The sequence below is a fragment of the Phyllostomus discolor genome, chromosome 4 (genome assembly GCF_004126475.2).
Source record: "Phyllostomus discolor isolate MPI-MPIP mPhyDis1 chromosome 4, mPhyDis1.pri.v3, whole genome shotgun sequence".
NCBI classification, from domain to species: Eukaryota; Metazoa; Chordata; class Mammalia; order Chiroptera; family Phyllostomidae; genus Phyllostomus; species Phyllostomus discolor.
In genome coordinates, this window is record NC_040906.2 from 19,602,511 (window position 1) to 19,620,145 (window position 17,635).

At 33.0% G+C, this 17,635-nt stretch overlaps 1 protein-coding gene and 1 long non-coding RNA gene across 7 annotated transcripts in view; one reads left to right on the forward strand and one right to left on the reverse strand.

The window, feature by feature from the left end:
• The window catches only part of ERBB4 (erb-b2 receptor tyrosine kinase 4), a 970,339-nt gene that overhangs the window by 81,618 nt on the left and 871,086 nt on the right, over nucleotides 1-17,635 (forward strand). The gene's annotated exons all lie outside the window — the stretch shown is intronic.
• On the reverse strand, nucleotides 276-4,962 carry LOC118500003. Its single transcript, XR_004902524.1, has 2 exons — nucleotides 3,428-4,962; nucleotides 276-1,625 (listed from the first exon to the last, which is right to left on the reverse strand). It is a non-coding gene; the product is annotated as an uncharacterized LOC118500003 (long non-coding RNA).

Consider the following 17,635-nt stretch of genomic DNA (forward strand, 5'->3'; position numbering starts at 1 on the left):
ATATAGACATATACATATACACATATATAGAAATAAACTAAAATATATTTATTGTCCTTAAAAACCCTGAAAATTATATATTTTAAGTATAAATAACTGTACTCTTTTTTGTTATTTAGTTGCGAGTTATTTCTGTATTTGAATACTTCTAGCAGAGTATTTGTTTTTTCACCTTCACAATAATCAGCCTAGTAATTTTTTTGAACAGAAGATAACTAATGAAAGAAACACTGCGGTATTTATAAACAGCATGCTCAATCTTTTTTATACTTAAGAATAATAATCAGTTGAGAGTACAATCCTGTGATAATTAATCAGCTCTTATATATTTGTACTTCTACCTGTCACTTAATCTTGTATCCTATTATCCCATCAGTATTTGTACTCCAAAAATATTACACTTACTTAAGGCATGCCGTATTTTCTGACAACTGTCATATAGTTTTGCTGTAGTGATTATAAAACTAAAAATATGTCTACATAGGTTGTTGTTAATGTATATTTTATTGCCATTCTTTATACCATTTTCATCTTCTGTCAGGTAGTTAGAAAAAAATCTTTCGAAGCTGTTTCTTGAAATTATGTTTTCTTTCATTCCAAAAGGTTGCAGTAACCAAAAAACAACATTCGATTTAATAAAAACAAAGTACTGCTTTCAATAAAGGTGTGCTGCAGTTTACTTGAAAGCACTATTTCCCCAGGAGAAAAATATTTCTGTTTGTTTTTCCCTGATTCATTTTCCCTAGTTCTCTTTCAAGTGTGAAATACATTTGAATTTTTAAACCAAGAAAGAAAGGCAGCTTAGTAGAGAAACCACTGTATTAAAGGTATTTGAAGGTATAGACTCACAGGTGGCAAATACAAGGCTCGCGGGGGCCCCCCGACCTTGTTTTATCCACCCAGCACCTTGCTTCTACCCAGTGGCAGCACCGAGCTCTTGCTTAACTGTTAAGGAGTAGTTACACTTATACAGTCCTAAAATTACATTTGGCCCTTTGAAGGCAACTGGGAGGCTGGTTTAGCCCCTGGTGAAAATGGGTTTGACACCCCTGGCATAGATGATATCTGTTTATTTATTTATTTGCAGAATATCCAGCACCTAGCAAGGTGCCATGAACCTAGCAAGTGCTTGGTAAATATTTGTCAAGTAAACAAATGAACGTGTGATATTTTTAACAACATGTTGCTTCAATACTTGTTTTATTCTGAAGGGAGAAGTTAGACACTGGTATTCTCTATTGCTTTGTAACTAAATTTTCTAAAATTAACTTTTCATTCATTTTTCTATGCAATTCAATAAAAAATAAATTGAAGGTGCATCTAAGGTTTAGAATTTTCTCATTTCTGTGGTTTATGTTTTATCTACAATGTTTTCTCCTTCCTTCCCATCTTTGGCAATGGAAATCAGCAGGAATTTAATACAACCCCAAACACTGTTTTAATGGTTAAGACGTTCAAAATGCCCCAATCAAGTATTCAGTTCCTCATTCAGCTCTTTGCTCACTGCATTTCACATGCTCAGCAACCCTGTGTCATAGTCACTACCATGCTGGGCATGGTGGATGCAGGGTATTTCATCATTGCAGAAATGTCTGTTACGGTTCTCAGGGCGAGACTCTTGCTTTCTACAGAGATTGAGAAAATGGGAGTAAGACTAGGATTAGGGGGATGGTAACACATTTTTTAGCCTGACTTTGAGTTGTTTGGTAATCCATGTTGGTAAACAGCTAGGCATGTGACTGTAGTTTAGGGGAAGGCTCAGAGCCTGAGATAAAGATCTAGGAATCATCAAGATACTAGTTGATAATTAAAACCAAGTGAACACATGGAATCTCTTAGGGCTGGAAAAATGCATAATGTGTGCTTGAAGCAGAATATTGAGAGAAACACACCTGGGTGTTGGGCAACAATCTTTTAAAAGTGATCAGATTGTCAGGAGGGTGGAAGAAGAATGAGAGCATAACATCGTATAAACTAATGTTCTTAGTTTTTCATGAATATACTGAGGTCCTTGATGTCAATTAGAGGAGCGAGATCCATTGAGTAATGTTTAACAGCCAAATGAGGGAGGAGCAAGAATTTGTTATAGCTTGTACCAGATTTGCCACGCTAATTATTATTATTTCTTAGTGTCTTGATACTGACACTGCATTCTGTTTTAAAATGTATGGCACATATTACTTTCCTATAAAATGAGTTCCAAGATGATAGTCATTTTTCCTGATGTTTTATATTACAAAAAACAAGAAAGAAAAGAAAAACTCAGGGAATCGTAGAATCAAAATAGATCTGAACAGAAATTGAGTCCAACTGCTTTGCTTTGTTGACATGAAGACAAACCAAGAAAGTGAAAATGACTTACTTTTCACTAAGTAAGTCTAAGTAATGACTAAGTCTTAGTAATAACTAAGTTCACACTGTTTGTTAGTGTGTTCTTACACAATACTAACTACATTGGTCCTGTTTGCTGATTTGGTCCGGCAGCTAAGGCTGGAAGAAATGTGAAGTTAATAGATTGTGGTTATATCTACTAGAAGTTAAAATTTTAGATTAATGAACAGTTCTCATAATAGGCTCATGGGAATCTTTTAAGCTATTTTTGAAATAGATTAAAATATTATTTATTGCTGAATCAATTTTCACCTTTCTACAGGAGCTCATAATTCAAAAGTTTTCATATTCTTATACAGATTCTAAAAATGTGTGGGATTTATGCATAAATATTCTGTTCTGAAATATATCAGTGTGGCAGGGACTCTCAGATATTAGCTAGCTTTTCAAATTGGCATTTTCATGCTAAGCAGTCATTGAATCTTTCAATTTGACAGCATGTTTTGGGTTGTATGAAAGAAAAATTATCCTAAATTAGTCTGTCTTCTCAGTGAAAAAAAAGACAAATTGTCATCTTTTTAGTGCCCCACCATGGTAAGTTATAGAAGTTAAGAAATACAGTATTGTATACATTGATGTATAAAAGTTTTGCAATTTTGTGATGTACCCAGTGATTTTGGGCAATAGGCAGAAAATACTTGTGTGCTCTGTTCTGTGTCAAATATTTAAAAGATTGACAAAATTAGGTTTAAATATCCTAAATATGAATAAAGTCAACTAGACCTTTTGTATTCTCAATCCTAGTTTCTTTCTGCAGTGCTCAAATATACATTTCTTTGAAAGCTAGGTAAAACTATTTTTAAATTTTAAAATAACAGCAATAATAAAAAGCTCTGATACAACAATCTTATGGAACAATAGAAAGTATAAATTGTTTATTATATGAAGAAATGACAAATTACTTATCACAAATCTCACAAAAACAAAACATAGACTAATATCAATGTTTGGTGGATATCAACAAAATATAAAAAAATATGAAACCCATTTAAAAACAAGACAAACACACTGAGCTTAATAAACAATCACATGTTACCTGCTTTGGGAAATTCTTTTGCTTGCTCTAATATAAGTACAATTTATAGGTACAGCCCTTTGTGTATTTTCAAAATAGCTCAATTATTGAAGGCAGAAGGAGTTTGTTTATCTTCTACAGTCCTTTGCACAGACCTCAAAGACCTCAAATGGGAAATTGGTAGAGGTCCCTCTTTTCAAAATGGACTTCCAGAGTTAGAGTGAACAGGAGAATGGGGTGAGGAGAAGAAGTGAGTACTAACAGTTATACAGTTATATGCTTGATCCTTTTATCGTCATGTAACATTTTATGCAGTTACATCATCCTCATGCAATGCTCTAGGTAGGTAAATATCATTCTTGGATTTATTTATTTATTTGTTTATTTATAGCTGAAATTACTTAGCTCTGACATGTTAAGCAATTTGCCCTAGGTTGCATAACTAGGAAATATCAGAGATGGAATTTGAACAGTCTTATCTCATTTTATAATCTGAGTTTGTTCCAATAAACTAACAAGTATGGTAAAGAATTAAAATTTTCTCTTACAAATTGTGTAGTGTTGAGGACAATGTTATGCTACCTTTTATATTTTCTTATATATAAATAGTTGTGATTTGTCTTGCATATTTCAGTTTTAAAATTACTCTTTAATTTCCTCAATTATTTTAATATTTCTAGTATGTGGACCTGTCTTACTGAAAGAAATTAATTGTTCAAATATTTGTAAACTTAGAGTGAATTTATATTCTAAGATGCAGTTTCAAATGTTGGTTCTAAACTTTATCGATAGGCATTGGTGTATGTAAACACATTAAAATTTATATGTGAATATACAGATCTGAATGTATTACAATGATAATAGGTTCTAACTGGTCTCCAATTAAATATTCATTTCCTCAGTAATATCCTTCTATATATTGCTATAGAGATGTTCTGAGCTATTGTTAAATTTCACTGACTTATATGTTGGTCAGAAAAGCCAGTTGTATTCTCTGTTTCTTGCTTATATTTACTTACACATTTGGATATATATGTTGGTTTATAAAACATGTGTTTATAAAACATGTAATTTGAAAACCAAAAATTACAGCCACAAATACCTTTTCCCATCCCTCTACAAAGGTATCAAAAGACTTAACATTTATTTTGATAAGTTTTAAATTTTGAGTTCAGAAGGCATTATACGTTAATCTTTTCAGAAGACTCTGACATTGTCACAAGTTTTTAAGTCTCTGTGGAGGTTGCAAAGGGTACGTGTGAATAAAATGTGCAAGGTCATTAGCTTGCATGATTTAAAGAACCTTGGTAAATTATTCCCTCCCATCATCCTCCCCCTTCATTCCACACATAACTTTCTGCCCTACTCATGACATCTTGCCCCACCCCTATCCATTTATTTTCTACAACAAAAAGAATGATAGTTAACTGCCCCTGATAAATATCTGAAAAAGAACTGGACACTCCCAACCCATGCAATGTACGAGAGAGGTGCCTCAGACAATCATTCCCTTGTTCTGTTCTATTGTGCTCCCTGCCTTCTCTTGTGATACAACCTTCATTTCAATCCATTCTCCCCTCACATGTAAATCCAATAGGCTTTGTAGATATGAATAGCCGTGCCCTGTAGCAACTAGGCAGAAATGAAAGGAATGTATGGTCAAGTGTGAAGTATAGTATTTTACTGCATTGTCGAAGTTCAGCTGTACCTAACTGTTGGGAAATGTTGGTACACTGCTTCAGATGCTGGAGTTAATGATTTTTAGTGAAGCTGGTGATGTTTCTTAACTATTAATATTAATGATATTAATTCTACTTAATATCATAGAGTCTAAACAAGTAGTTGATGCTTTTTCAACATTATGAGACAGTTAAATATACTTTTTTATACTATTCTTTTGTAAACATAGTTCAACAATCCACTTTTTTTAAACAGTTTTCAACTTTATAGCAGAATATTAGGGTTTTTTTTCTTGCACAAAATGTGCAGCATAGTCCTCAACAATTGTATTGACATATTTTATTCATAGCCTTCTCAACAATTGGATTATAAAACAACAAGGCTGGCTCCTTCTCTTATTTGCTTTTATTGAAAACTCCTCATTTGCAACTTTCTACTGCATTTTAGAGTGCCTAGGATATAGTAATCACTCTGATTAATATTTGTTGATTGATTCACAAACTTAATGTGTTAAGATGCAATGGTTTTATCAAAACAATAGCTTCCTTTTGCTTAACATAATGGTGACATAGGTTATAGGGAAACTGCCATGCCCTTCTGGTTCTTAATCATATTTAGATATGAATTTAAGTGTAACATAATATAATATTAAATACTCAACTCCATCTGGCTTTCCGCTAATCTGTAGTGAAACAGGCCTCAGTATAGCTGTATTCCCCCAGCATTTCAATGTGTTTTGTGTCTTCTGAGTGTTTACCTGGTATCACGTGTGAAGGATCATTGTTTCAACCCCGTTGGAGGTGAAGTAGCTGCACAGTTCCCTTCAGTTGGTTCCTTTAACACGTAAAGGACAGGTTTGTTTATTAAGAAATACATTTTATGACATGAATGATGTACAGCCAGTATATTGCATTATGTATAACAACCTTTTCTCTTTTTAAAATGTGTTTCTTAACTTAAGGATTTCTGGGTAGGACTATAACAGGAATATAAAGTGATACGTTTTGAACGTAAAAGTATGTTATATATCTTACTACCTGGAAAGAGATTGTTTACTTTCTGTGCTATATTGCATTACATTTCAGTTGAATGATTATAAAACTCAGAATTCATAATGCAGAGCAAAATTAGAAGAATCTGTACTTTTTAAAGTGGAAGATTGAAGCTATGAGATTAATCTTTACCTGAAACATTAGAAATAGTTGTTTTGATTAAATAAATATAGTTTTCTATAGAAGTGATAACCAACAGGAACAGGTATAAAAGACACGTGGACAAAAAGTAGGGGAAAGTGGAAATGGGAGGGAGGTGGGGAGGGCTGGGGGGTGGGCTGGGACGGGAGTAAAACACAGAAAACTGTACCTGAACAACAATTAAAATAAAAATAAAAAAAAGTGATAATCACTATGGAAATGTATATACTTAAGTTAAAGTTGCTAAATAAAATTAATGTAACCAATACTAATTAGTTTATTCTTAAAGCAAATAATATCATTCATTTCTATTCTTTACTTTTCACTTTCTCTTCTAATGTACTCAAATTTTTATGTATTCTTATTCATTAATGTTATCACGTGGAAAAAGTGTGTCTACCCAGCACTAGCAGAGCCAACACTAGACACTGAGAATTGCTGAGGAGAATGAGTAGCTATTTTATTGTAATTAGCACCATCCAAAAGAATGAGAAACTAATGCTCAAAAGCCCAAATTCTGCAATGGCCTGTAGGTTTTTGACTATATAGGGCAAAAATCACAAGATACCGTGGGTTATGGACTTGGGGTGGTGCTGGGAGTTGTCTGGTTGGAGGTGAGGTAAGCGAATAACTCACTTCTTCCTGTCTTGAGGACAGTTCTGAGAACTGTTCCAGTGTTCTTCTTAGTTTCATGGGAAAGATTATTCCACCTTAGGGCTCAGAAGATGAAACACAACCTACGATGTTATCTTTAGCCTGTCTGAGACCGGACTTTGTGATCCTGAGTCAGTTCCAGGCTATTGTCCTCTGCTGCCCCCGGGGTTGCTAATTATCAGGGAGGTAGACTAGGTCTCCCAGGGGCATATATTCAGAGCAAGCCATATGATTTCTAGAGCTAGGATTTAAAGCTAATGTAATCAAAATCGTAAGGACCCTTGGTTTCATTGAGTTATTTTATGAAGCAGGTAGGGGAAAACAGGAAGAATGAAACCAAATGATTTGGTTTCATGAAGTGGTTCTGATTTCATGAAGTGGACAATTAAATCACCATATATACGAAGCAAATACTCTTATCTCACTGAATGAGGACTGTAGTTAAGTCACTGTCAACTAAGTTCTTATGAGGCAGGGAGTCAGATGCTTTAAGAGACATATTCAATGTATATTAATGTACCATCCCCACCTAAAGACTGTTGTTACTGCTGCCATAACAAATGCTTACCCTTAGTAGCTTAAAACAACACAAGTTTGTTTTCTCAGAGCTCTGGAAGTCAGGAGTCGAAAATGGGTTTCACTAGGTCAAAATCAGTGTCAACAGCGTTGCATTCCTTCTGGAGGCCCTTGAAAAGTATCCATTTTGTCTTTTCCAGCTTCTTCTCCTGGCTGTCCACATTTCCCGGCTTTGTTCCCAGTCCCCTCTCTTCTATATCTCCTTCCTTTCTCATATCTTTAACACTGAGCTTCCTGCCTTTCTCTTTCCCTTATAAATACCCTTTTGATCACCTTGGGCTGCCCCAGTAAATCCATTATAATCTCCCATCTCAAGCATTTAAATCCCCTTGCCATGTAAATTTAACGTATTCCCAAATCCCAGGGATTAGGGCATCATCTGGGAGTCATTATCCCTGGGAGTCGATAGTCTGCCTACCACAAAGACTTCATGTAGCCTGACTCTCACCACTGTTAGAATTTATATCATTATGAGTGGGACCCCCTGACTTCTGCTGGGTTTGAAATGAAACCCTGGGTTAGCAGTTCTCAGGCTCATGAGACATCATGATCCCCTCTGAAGTATGTCCCAAGTAATTTGCACCCAGGAATAGTTAAGTGCCAATGTTTTTAATGATTTACTTCTTTTCAAATAAATTTGAGTATAGACAAGGTTATTCCCATAACTCATTCTCATTCTGCTAATGATTTACTGAATGGGAGAAAAAAGAGGTGGATAATATACTTGCAAAACTACATATATCCCAAATATATAGTAAACATCTATTATGCATATATTATAGATGAATGAACAGCTATCATTATGAATTATAATTACAAGATGTGTGATAGTGGGGAGGGTGTCCATCCAGTCCTTATACCCGTATGAGAATATTTATACACGTGAATGCCATTTTTTCATGTTGGTCATGGATCACTGAATAGAGTTTGAAACCTTTTGTTCTCGAGGGCCAAAAGTTACTGAAGTGTGAATAGTGTAAAAGTTAATGTACTGTGAATAGAGTCTACAAGAAAGCTTAGGTAAATAATCATACAAATGTAAATAATGCAAATTATGATAATGAAATAAAAGCAATAATAAAAATAACCATGAAATTCATTAAATTCAGTTCAGAAAACATCCAATAGAAAGTGTAACTTGGGGTGCTATTTGTAATTATCTCATTGAGGAAAGCTGTATATAATTAAATATAGTCTTCATTCTTTTAGGAGAAATGCACATTTGACTTAATTAGCTTTTCCTTTCAAAAATTTTACTTATTATAGAAATTGTGGTATTTTTTCATCATAAATTGCCAAAAATGACTTGTAATCAAATGCCTGCCATCAGAATTTCAGAAGTCAGCTGATATTTATTATTGGCAATAAAGTAATTTTTCTAATGACACTACTTGGTTAATATGCATCTGATTTCAGAACAAACTGGAAATACATTGCTAAGACAGAGCACATTGGTAAGTAAATCTCTTTCAAGGTGATGCTTTGTACTATTCAGTAATAAAGAAGATATAAGTACTTATAAAGAAGATATAAGAAGATATAAAGAAGAAGATATAATAAAGAAGATTATAAGTACTGGGAAAGAAATTCAGACATTTTAATGAGTTATGGGAAAATGAGAGAAACCACACTTTCTTTTTAAAAGACAAGAAATCTACACACAAAATCAGAACTTAGACTGAATAGAAATATGAAGAGATAAATGATTTCATATGCATTAGGTGGGAAGAAAGATGAAGGCAAAGGCTAAATATAAAAGTGGAAAACTGAATGTAACCCAACTGAAGACATGCTAGAAAACCCAAACAGAAAGAGAATCTGGAAGTATCAGAGGATGAAGCTATAAAATCTTGAACAAAGAGCTGAACAACAATTAATGACAAAATTCTGGGGTGGATAAACAAAGTAGCACATCTTACAAAGGGAAAGATGCTTGTATCATGTATGAGATTATTGCATAACTGCCTTCGAATAATTGAAACATAGACAAAGATTGTTTTTTTCCTGGGTTTTAAGCTCATTATTTTGGCTCCCTGGTTTCTCCTAGGATGCAGTATAGAATCTCCAGGCCTGGTGTTGATGTACAAACAGCAGCTGCTTTTTCTTTCTTTCATTATTTCTTTTTAAGTGAAAGTTAATACCTTTTTTATGTTACACAGAAGAGGCAGAGAAAGTCGCACTCCCACTATGGTACAATGCCCCGGAGATCAACTGAGGGAGGATTATACACATGGCTGGATACAGTTTATTCATTTGTACTTTTGCTTTGCAGATAACAAATGGTGGTGTTCTGTAAAATCTGGTGTGATTAGCAAATGTGAGGTCAAAATAAATCTTTTAACAGTCTTTAAGAAATATTTTGCTTTAAAAAATGATATTGGCATTTATTTGGAATACTTCCTGATGCTGAGTTTACATGCTTACCTTTTCCAGTGTTCCCCTTTAGAAGTCAACTCTGTTGAAGACACAGAGCAACAGGAACAAAGATTTAGACTTGACATATGCATTGATTAAAATCATTACTATATGTTTTTGCATGTGAGTATCCCTGAGAAGTGTGACTGCAAACTGGAACATCATGATAATACTAGCATAGGGATCCTCTAATTATCTTAGAGTTCAATATTTGAATTGAACCTTCTCATAATAATGAAATCCTTTGAATAATTCAGTTATCAAGTGACTGGATTCAGTCACAATTCAGTGCCTTGTTTCTTAAGGCACTGGGTTTGAGTTTGAAGCAAGACATCTTTTTTAAAAAATTGTATTTAAATTATTTTATTGTTGTTCAATTACAGTTGTATTTTCTCCCCACCCCTCCCCCCACGTCCTTCAAACCCACCTCCCTCCATTGCTTCCACCCTCCCCTTGGTTTTGTCCATGTGTCCTTTCTAGCAGTTCCTGAACAAGACATCTTAATACCAGATTCAATGTGATGTTGAAGTCTACTTCACAAAAAATGATAGTGTGATTCCATTCAATTCAATTAAGTAATCATTCATGGAGCACTTAATACTTGTGTGAAAAATCTCAGATAAACATATGAAAGTAATTAAGACATCATATAAGTTTTAGGCAGTGGAAAATCAATATGAAAGAAAGCAGTGTTTTCAACTAGCATAATCTTTGTCAAATGCATACACACTCTTATTGAATAGATCTATATGTCTTTTATGAAGAGTTAGTTTTTTAGTGTACTACATAAGTGACAGCCTTTACCTTTCACTGTTGGAATGCTCATTAAATTACTTATGCATTTTCTTATTACATTTATAACTCTTAAATCTCTATCATAGATCATAGTGCTTAATGTGTTTATTCCTCTATGAATTGAATTAAATATATACAGATGTAACTTTTAAAGAAACCCCAAAATAATGCTTATGGGAAACATTTTCCTTGATGTGAAGTGTAGTAAGTAATAGAAAGACAGAAGAGCATTTTGAAAATATTATTGAGGAAATGTAAATATTACTCTTCATTAGCTTAATAAGACACAGTGTTTTAGAGAGAAAGATTAGATCAAGAAGGACTTAGAAGAATTATCTAGATACTTTAAGTGGGAGGTATTCATTTATATTTTAAAATATTTGATACCAATTAGTTGTCTTTTGCATTGACATCTTCCCTGATTAAAACTCTAACTATTTCTTCCTGTTAACTCCCAATGGACACTTTTCAAATATGTTAAAGAGAGACATTTGGGTTAGATATTATTTATCAGTTCCATTCAATATTGGCATTTCAAGTTTACCTAACTTTAAGTCATATTTATTCCAATACCAAAATTATGAGGTTTTACAAAAACTAGTGGAGTACATGGAGCCTAAATCGGCTGAACTTCTGTTTTTCTTTAAAATGAAGGGTTAGCTAGATTTTCACCTACCCTGTCTATGTTAGGATATCGTTTTCCCTGTGGAACAGTTAGGCATGGTGTTGTCATTATACTGTTACACATGGTTCTCATAGATTCTCTTTGACTTTTCTTTCATTTTTATTTGAGTTGCAAATGTGTTATCATATCCTATGGGGCACTGAGTGTACCAGTCTTTGATTCCCTGTCTGAGAGCATCATATTCTAGCTCCCACCCCAGTTTATGATGCTATTATGCCAGTTTTCTTTTTCTTTACCCTCAGATGTGGAACAAGCTTACTCCATATAAACCCCGGGGCTTTTATACTTGTATTTTAGTGGTTCTTCTTGAACTCTTTTTCTTTAGGTCTTGGATGACTACTTGAATCTCATTATAATAAACTCTACTGACACTTCCTCAAGGAGGTCTTTCCTTATTATTCTTATTAAACCAAAACTTTCTTCTTCCATCCCCACCAGAAGCACTCGCTTTATTGCATTATTATATTTTCTTCATAGCTATACCTGACGAATATTATATAGTCTTTATGTTTTCAGAAATAATGTGTTTTCACAGTTAAGTTGAAGCTGTTACAACAAAATTTTATACCTTAGTGATCTAAATGAGATGTTTTGGAATGGAGGAAAGCACATCTCAGAACCTATGAATTCACCTCCACAAATGCTTTATAGATATTAAATATTAGACACATTTTTATCTAGATCACAGCTGAATATGTGTATTAATAGGGATGCTCAAAAAAGATCAAGTAGTTTGATTGAATTAATGAAAAATCTGGAAATTAGATCTAGAAACACATTTTATGGCAAATTTAGAAATGAAACAGAATATTAAATTTTGAATTTGCATGAGCTATGAATTAAAGGTGTAGTTCTATCATCACCACCACCACTATCAGGATAACCCAGAGGCAGTCTTTTAGCTATTCTGAATTCACTTTACTCACCTGAAAACTTGCTCCTTCTCTCTCTATGAGGACTTGTGCAGGGTATCTAAGGCAGACTTTGAGAAATAGTGAAATGCAGTGTTTAAAGTATGTTCTTTAGAGGTATTCAAAGCTAGTTACTACTTACTTTCTAACTTGTTACCTGGGTTATTTACTTGGTCTCTCTGAATATCAAACAGACATCAACATCCAGCTTTAAAACACAATTTACTGCAAACTTCATCATTTCCCATTGATTTTTAGATGCTGTGTTTATCATGTGTTTAATTCTATGTAGAAACAAATCTCTTTCTGGATAGATTCTCTATTTTGCTTCTTTATTCTAATTGTTTTGGCCCCAGTATCACAATGTTTAACTATGTGAAGAATTCAATGGCTCTCCTTGTACAGTTTTTCTGGTTTGATAAGAGCATTATGTTCTCAAGTTTTAGCTTTTCCCCCAAACTACCACCCCACCAAATTTTCATCTTGATTGCAATTATATTAAATGTATAGATTAACAGGAGGATTGCTTAAATGTTTACAAAAATAACATTAAAAGTTTGTTCCATAGATTCAGATTTTCTATTCATTCAATGAAATTTATAGATTTACTTGTCTTTTGAATTTTTCATTAAGTTCATTGCTGGGAAGTTTAAGGCTTTTTATATTAATATGAATATGATTTTCTTCTTTATTTTGGAAATGGAAACCTATTGATTTTTGTATATTTATCTTATGTCTGGCAGACATATTGAACTATCATAATAGTTGTAAAAGTTTTCCAGTTAACTTCTTCGATTATTCTATGTAGATAATTGTAACATCTGTAAATAATGTCTTTTCTTCATGTCCAGTATTTATTTACTTATATTATTTGGAGAGAGTATTGAACTTCATATGTTATGTATGACAGGGGCATCACCTACCTTGCAGAGCTATGGTAAGTGCTGGTGATAACCAATTTAAAACATTGACAAGTAAATAGGAATTTAGTAATGGTATTTAGTATTTTTATATTACTCCCTGTGACTTGTAAAGTTACTACTTGTACTAAATTCAAAAAAATCTAGTTGAATCATTTACTTTCAAATAAATATATGCTATTTATAGACAACATTTACAATTACATCTTATAGAAAATTATTGCACATTTCCCTCATAATTTTTGTTGTTTAAATGTGTTGTAAAACATGACAGAAGTGACAGTGTGGTTAACAATAAATCTTCATGAATTCTACACTAAATTATGGTTATGTCAACACTGTTTTTTAACACAGCAAAGAAATAAGCAATCAAGTGCATCAAGGGCAAGCAAACTGTGCTGTTACTAATCTCTCTCCCCCAGACAAAATTATGTGGCACGGAGGCAGGATTGTTCTCCATATATTGGAGGTTTAGGGTGAGCAATTTATATTCATTACATCATTACTTATGAAATGTCTATTGATTGGGAAATGTTTAAATGAATTTGGTACAACACCTTTATATAATATTTCATAGCCTTTAATATAGAATTCATGAGCAACTGCATCTAAATATACAAAATGCATGCAGTGTGTAATGCAAAAAAGAAAAACATAAATGGTATCTGTGTTATGGTAAAATTATGTCTCTAGTAGGTGAGCAAAAGTAGGTTTACAGTTGTGAGTCACAAAACAGTTTATTCTCGTGTTCATTGTTTACTTATTTATTATTATATAATTTATTTGTATTATTTGTTCTCTTTTAATTGTTATTATTATTTTGTAGCCTTACTTAAGATTCATGTTTTAGCTAATAATGGCTGGTAATTTAACCTACTTTTGTCCATCTCTGTATATGGGCAAAGATTGAGAAAAAGAATATCTAAGATGTTGAAATTTAAGGTGATTATTAAAAATTATTTCATTTATCTATTTTTAATGCACAGGTTTGGGGACCTATGGCCCTTCTGGTTTTGGTATGATATAATAATAAATATTGATATCATTACTTGCTGTTACAATTAACATAGGATGAGGAGTAGAGTTGTAAATGATGAGTTTGTGGGAAATCCTCTGTTAGCAAGATGTTTAATTTAATTCATGTCTTTGGGCTTTCTTTCAACCATGTCCTAATTAATTTTCCTCAGAACTGTTTAACATTTTTTCTAGTCAATATTAATTAGGAAATATTGCTTATTTCAATAGTATGAAATATAGAAATATAGTTTACTAATTATGTATTTTATTTATATATGTTTATTTGGCCATAATTATTTATTCATTCAACAAACATACAGTACCCATATTATATTTTTTATTTTTTATTTTATATATGTATGTATGTATGTATTTATTTTTCCTGCCAGTGTTGACAGAAATTCTTTCTAGAAATTACTGATACTAACTTATTAATCAATTTCTGGTCTTCTGTTTATTAAATATTTACAATAGTTGACACATTTTTATATCACATTCTACCCCTGCATTTATGATTGAATTACTTACTTATCTCGGACCCTGTATCTCGGACCCTGTACTTACTTATCTCGGATTCATTGGTCAAGATTCTCAACAGAGAATCATTTTTAGGCCCTGACATATCTGGGAACTTTCTGTAACATACCAAAGGGTTATTATTTTTTTCTTTTTCATACCATTATTTTTAAATGTATACTTATAAGTGTTATAAACAGTGTATGTCATATTAAAATTGAAGATTTGGAGCAGGAATGTTGGGATCAGAGAACCCAGAGATCAAGTGTTATGTCTGATCTTAAGCCAGGTATAATTTTTAAGACTTTTTAAATAAATATAAATAATATTGATATCTGTCTCAGGGGCCAAACATGAGTAAATTAGAAAATATATGGAAACACTTTGTCTAGAGTATAGAATTAGTACGTGCTCAATCAATATTAGCTTCCATCATTAGCTTTATACGTGTTTTTATTTCTACAAGTATAGGTTTTTTATAATTATGTTCTCTATTTAATTATTACATTTGCCATAGCAGAAATGTTAATAATAAGAATTTATGTTAGTTTTCTAGATTGGTGTTCTTTTGATGTCACTAAATTAGAATTCCAGGGGAAGATAACAATGCATATTCCAAAGAAGCAGGTGCTTGCAGTACAAAATATTTCTTCCCTATTAAATGTTGCCCATGGTTTAAAAAGAAAAAAAAAGGAGATCAGAGTTTGTGATGATGATGGACCACTTAGAGGTTCTACCTGAGAATTAGGTGGAACGGCAGGAAGATGGTGACCAAACACATGAGGTCACTAGGAAGACTGTGAGAGTCATCTTGTTCATGATTTCCTCTGGCCATGTACTGATTTTAAATCTTGTCTTCTGAGGTATTAGCTTTTTTATAAAGCTTGTGAGACATAGAAACAAAGGTTTCTTTCCTAAAAGAAATGTGAATGAATAATTAGCAATGAATTCCCATTATTTGAGTAATACACTTTTAAGTAGAAAAAAGTTTCAGTTCATTTTTAGATCACCTAAATCTGGACTTGGTAAATTTTTTTCCTTAAAAGTTTTCTTCAGAAAATGATGAAAGATGGAAAATCTGGAGTGGTAAAATTTTTAACATTTTACACTTTTTTATCTAACAGGCTGGTTACAATAGCTACACATCTCTTCCGTCAGTTGTACTGAGAATGATCCTCATGAGAAGAATGTGAACTTTGGTGTTTTGATTCCGTAGCATAAGGAGATTACAAAAAAAAGTTACTGTTGGCAAAATAAGGAGACTAGGATGTGTTTTGGTTGTTTAAACTAGCCATGCTACTGGCATAAGACAAAGATTCAAGATTATATTTGAAATTTTGCAGTTTACTAAGGTGAATATGTTTATGTGTATATGTATATGAGTGAGGTCTCTGGACTCGATTGATTCCAGGTTGTGGTAAAAACAGTGCGTTAATTTTTTTGCACACCTTTTCCACCCATACCCCTATAGGTCCTGAAGTTCTGTGTCAGAAAATCCTTGTCTCCTCTTATGACCCCTCTAGAGATGTTCCAAATATATAATGTTTCAAATATATAACACAGGAGAAAATATTAATTCTAGTGCTTTTTCTTAATCGTCGATATTCTGATATGCTGAAGAAAACCTGTAGTTCCCATAAGCTTCATCTAGGTACTTCAGGGACAAATATTTTCATTTGATTGCAGCTCTCTCTTTCTAGCACCTCTCACATTCAAAGACTTAGTGCTCACATGAGATCATGTTTCTGTTCATGCAGTCATGAAATTTCGGAATTCATCGTAACCACTCTGATTTAACTGTCAGTGATCCCTGGAACTCCAGGTTACAAGACCATGGATCCACACCATGAAATTCCACTGTAAATCGGTTGTTCTCTTGCTGACTACTAAGGAGCAAAACGATTTTTAACATGCCTTTTTAAAGCATGGACAGGAACTGGAACATAAAGCTCTGTAATTGAATCACCTTGCTTAATTTCACTTTGTGAATTACTGGTTTCTTGAGAGGTGGTTTAATGGGGGAAGAGAGAAAAATAACTCTTAAACTTAAAGTATCTCTTTGGGCATTTTTCTCTCAAGTCGTGGCTTTGAGAACGCATGACAAAACCACCCGTAAACACAGGCTTTGAATTTAGAATGCACACTGCCGTTCCGTAGGATTCATTCATGGCAGCGAAGTGTGGAGATTTCAGTGTGCTTGATTTGCTGTCCTGAGTAGCTGTATCTTCCTATTGATTTGCTATAGAGCCAAGAAATGACACATGATATTTTCTAACATTTCAAGATCTATATGTGTTTTTCACTGACAATGAATTGTACCTAGATCAAAATTCTTCCAAGAAAGGACTTTTGACAAGGAACCATTTTTTTTCTTAGATCAGTGCTTCTTGTTGAGGACCTGGTGTGTGAAGTGAAGAATAAATACAGTGTGAAACTTTTGTTAAGAGGAGACACAATTTGTAACATTTTTTAGTTTGTCAATTTTCAAATGTGAAGATGTTTCTGTCTATAAAATGCAAGTGGTTGAGCACATTAGGCTTTTCAGAAGTTATATATGCTTTCCAGCAGATACGAAAATTGTTAAATTTACCTCAATAGTTTCTCCAGTTAAAATATATATATTGATCTTAGCGAAAATGTTCTACATTTAATGGTCTCTCATCCTTTATGTAGCTCCTACATGAATCGTCACACTGATAATAGATGCCGACTGAAACTTGAATAACAATATCCATTATGAAAATTTGGGTTAGGGATTTTTAGAAAATATTTTAGAAAATATCAATTATCCTATAATGGCTACTCTATAAGGGAAGGAATTTAGCTACATTCAGTATTAAGTTTCTACAATACTATGCCTTTAAAAT